This window comes from Cebus imitator, unplaced genomic scaffold (genome assembly GCF_001604975.1).
Source record: "Cebus imitator isolate Cc_AM_T3 unplaced genomic scaffold, Cebus_imitator-1.0 Scaffold24, whole genome shotgun sequence".
NCBI classification, from domain to species: Eukaryota; Metazoa; Chordata; class Mammalia; order Primates; family Cebidae; genus Cebus; species Cebus imitator.
In genome coordinates this window covers 14,286,873-14,291,361 of record NW_016107339.1, presented here as the reverse complement: position 1 = coordinate 14,291,361, position 4,489 = coordinate 14,286,873, and positions in this window count along the sequence as shown.

The following is a 4,489-nucleotide window of genomic DNA, read 5'->3' as shown; positions in this document are numbered from 1 at the left end:
TCCAATAAATATATTCAAAACAACTGCCTCTGTTACCTTGACTCATCTCAGATTTCGTTGACCCAAGACAGGTCTTGGCACTCACTAGGAATGTAAGACTGTCTCTATTATTTTGACTTACTCCAGCAAGGGAGAAGCCCATGAAAGGCTCCTGCTGACCATGTGTTTCATTTCTAGCTTTGATGTCTGGGCACTGATTTCCCTAGGTTTAACTATTTGTTCCATGTTAAGGCAGCACTGTGGAAATTTGTTTGTGTAACTGGGATGCTATGCAGGCCTGTCTGTGTGACTGTCAGGGAGAATTGGCCTGCCACAAACTGACCTTTGACCATTGGGTTTAGAAACTTGGAGGTCATTTGTGACTCTGACATGTGGTTTAACTAGAGAGGTGGGGATGAGAGCCTGATTGAGGGAAATTCAAGAGTGAATGGGAGGTGAGAAAGTGGAGGCAGTGAGAAGTTTTCTTATCAAGTGGAGAGGGAAGTGGAACACTGAGGGAGTGAGCTGGGTCAGGGAGAGTTTTTAAATTTAAAAATAAATGCATGCCAGGCATGGTGGCTCACACCTGTAATCCTAGCACTTTGGGAGGCTGAGGTGGGTGGACCACCTGAGGTCAGGAGTTCAAGACCAGCCTGGCCATCATGGTGAAACCCCCATCTTAAAAAAATAATAATAAAATAAATGCATTATTTTATACATGTAAAATTATAATTTATATGCATAAATATATATGTATTACAAAGAATAATTATGTGAACATCAGGCAGTTTAAGAAGTAAAATCTTGGCCAGGCATAGTGGCTCACACCTGTAATCCCAGCACTTTAGGAGGCCGAGGTGGGTGGATCACTAGAGGTCAGGAATTCAAGACCAGCTCGGTCAGCCTGGTGAAACCCTATCTCTACTAAATATACAAAAATTAGCCAGGTATGGTGGCTGGTGCCTGTAATCTCAGCTACTTGGGAGGCTGAGGCAGGAGAATCACTTGAATCCAGGAGAGGGAGGTTGCAGTGACCCAAGATCGTGCCATTGCCCTCCAGCCTGGGTTACAGAGCGAAACTCCATCTCAAAGAAAAGAAAAAAAAAAAAAGGCCGTGCTTGGTGGCTCAAGCCTGTAATCCCAGCACTTTGGGAGGCCGAGGCGGGTGGATCACGAGGTCAAGAGATCGAGACCATCCTGGTCAACATGGTGAAAAACCCCATCTCTACTAAAAATACAAAAAATTAGCTGGGCATGGTGGTGCATGCCTGTAATTCCAGCTACTCAGGAGGCTGAGGCAGGAGAATTGCCTGAACCCAGGAGGCGGAGGTTGCAGTGAGCCGAGATTGCGACATTACACTCCAGCCTAGGTAACATGAGCGAAACTTCGTCTCAACGAAAAAAAGGTAAAATCTTCCCAGCGAGGTGGCTCACAACTATACTCCCAGCACTTTGGGAGGCCACGGTGGGTGGATCACCTGAGATCAGGAATTGGAGACCAGCCTGGCTAACATGGCGAAACCCCGTCTCTACTAAAACATTAGCTGGGCGTAATGGCGCATGCCTGTAATCCCAGCTGCTTGAGGCAGGAGAATTGCTTGAACCCGGGAGGTACAGGTTGCAGTAAGCTGAGATCATACCACTGCACACCAGCCTGGGCAACAGAGCAAGACTCCATCTCAAAGAAAAAAAAAAAAAAAAAAAGCAAAAAAAAAAGAAGTAACATCTTCCCCAATATAGTTGAAGCTCCCTGAATTTCCCTTTCCATATTCCTTTTCTGCCAAAGGGTAAGCACTATTCTCTGAATGTTCTGCTTTTATTTTTATTATTATTTTCAAGAGACAGGGTCTTGCTATGTTGCCCAGGCTGGAGTGCAGTGGCTATTCACAGGCATGATCCCACTACTGATCAGCACGGGAGTTTTGACCTGCTCCGTTTCTGACCTAGGCCGGTACACCCCTCCCTAGGCAACCTGGTGGTCCCCTGCTTCTGGGAGGTCACCATATTGATGCCGAACTTAGTGCAGACACCCGATCGGCATAGCGCACTACAGCCCAGAACTTCTGGGCTCAAGAGATCCTCCCACCTCAGCCTCCCGAGTAGCTGAGACAATAGGCATGCGCCACTGCGCCTGGCCAATGTTTTGCTTTTACTACATAAGTGAGTAGGGAAAGAATTTTTTTCTTTCTTTTCAGAGATGAGGTATAATATTATAGCACTTTTGTATAATGATGGGAGCATTGCAGTGAAGAGGGAATAAACTGATTATGCAGGACAGAGAGATAGGGGATAATTTCAGGAGTAACATCTCGGAGCAGGTGAGAGGGAACAGGATCCTGGGGTACAGGGAGGAGCAGGTCAGCCTCTCTGCCACACAGTTGCAGATAGACTGGTGAATTTGAGGTGGGACTGTGAGGAAGTTCCCTTCTGAAAGTTTGTTTTCTCAGTGAAATAGGAAGAAACGTTGTCATCTTGTGAAGTCGTGGTCTCGGATTTGGGGAACATGAACTGTGTAGGGTAAGGCGGGCTGGCATGCCACACTGAGAGCCTGCAGGAAGCAAGACCAGTCAGTATGACTGGGTTTCTCCCCAGCTGTTGAGTGCAGGTGTGGAGCAGGCACAATGGGATTTGACCAGGGATGAAAATGTGTCAGACGAAGAGGGCTCAAGAGTACAGAATGAGGACTGAGAGGCAATTACCGTGTTGAACTTTGGAATCTAAACTGGCTAATGAGGAAAGTGAAAAATTGAGATCAAACAACAATGAAAAGTAATAGAGTCAGTGGATGGGAGGCCCAGATGGGGTTGAAGAATTTTTGGAATGGGGTACTGGGGAGCAACACGAAAAGACTAAGGATGAGATTTTGGAAGGGCAGCAGGTATTGGTGGCAACCAAGCTTAAGGTATAACATAGGGAGTAAGGGAAGCAGGGAGAAACAAATCACAGCAAGAGAAGGGAAGGGTACTGGAGAATCTGCATGAACATTGAAAACATGAAAATTGGCCGGGCGTGATGGCTTATGCCTGTAATCCAAGCACTTTGGAGGCCAAGGTGGGTGAATCACCTGAGGTTGGGAGTTCAAGACCAGCCTGACCAATATGGTGAAACCCTGTCTTAAAAAAATAATAATAAATAAATAAAATATTCTTGCAGGCTTATTAGAGGACAAAAAAGAAAAAAAAAAGAAAACATAAAAATAATAAAATGGGGCCAGGCACTGTGGCTCATGCCTGTAATCCCAGAGCTTTGGGAGGCTGAGGCGGGTGGATCATGAGGTCAAGAGATCGAGACCATCCTGGTCAACATGGTGAAACCCCGTCTCTACTAAATTAGCTGGGCATGGGTGTCGGGCACCTGTAATCCCAGCTACTAATGAGGCTGAGACAGGAGACTCGATTGAACCCAGGAGGCGGAGGTTGTAGTCACCTCCAAGAAGACACCATTGCACTCCAGCCTGGGTCACAAGAGCAAAAACTCGACCGGGCGCTGTGGCTCAAGCCTGTAATCCCAGCTCTTAGGGAGGCAGAGGCGGGAGGATAGCTTGAGCCCAGGAGTTTGAGACCTGCCTGGGCAATATAGCGGGAACCCTGTTCTCCACAAAAAGGAAAAAAACAAAAAGACCAAAAAAAGAAAAAAAAAAAAAAGAGAAAAAACTCTGTCTCTAAATAAATATATAATAAAAAGAAGACAATGAAATGAGAAGTGGAAGTAGAGTGATCAGGTGCTGAATCTTCAATTGTTGAGGGGGAATGGTGACCCAGAATCTAATTATGGGAGAGTCAGACCACCCACACAGATGTTAAAGGAGTGAAGAGCCTCTCCTAGAGGATGGAGTCTGTCAATAGAGGTGCCAGAGCCAAGGGCATCCTCTGCAGAGGGAGATGAATCAGGTAGGAAGAGGATAACATTGTAACAGTTTATTTCCTCTTGAGGGAGGAGTCTGGCTGAGGTTAAGAGATCTGAGATTAAGAAACAAACACTTCTAAGGAAAAGCAAAAGAAAGCTAAGTCATTTTTTATTCATCTCTCCCTCTGCCTAATTCCTTTCAATTGAATTGAGTTCAAAGATTGGTAGAAGAGGTTTTATCTGATGAGGATCTGCAAACCAGAGATAAGCCAGATTTGACTCCTGCCTTCAAGTAGCTCACAAGGTAAAGCTGTGTACATCAAGTTGTCAGGTGGGAAGAGATGAGAAAATATGCAGATAAAGGGAATCTTAGATCTAGATACTTTTCTCCTAAAGAAAATTGCCCAGAGTTGAAGTTATCTTTTGGCCTCTTCACTCTCCCTGGGTGGTCCTTAAAAGTGCCTGTAAAACTATGATTCCCAAACTTCGCTGCCCTTTAGAATCACCTGATTATGTCTTTTTTTTTTTTTTTTTTTGAGACGGAGTCTCGCTTTTGTTACCCAGGCTGCAGTGCAATGGCGCAATCTCGGCTCACCGCAACCTCCGTCTCCTGGGTTCAGGCAATTCTCCTGCCTCAGCCTCCTGAGTAGCTGGGATTACAGGC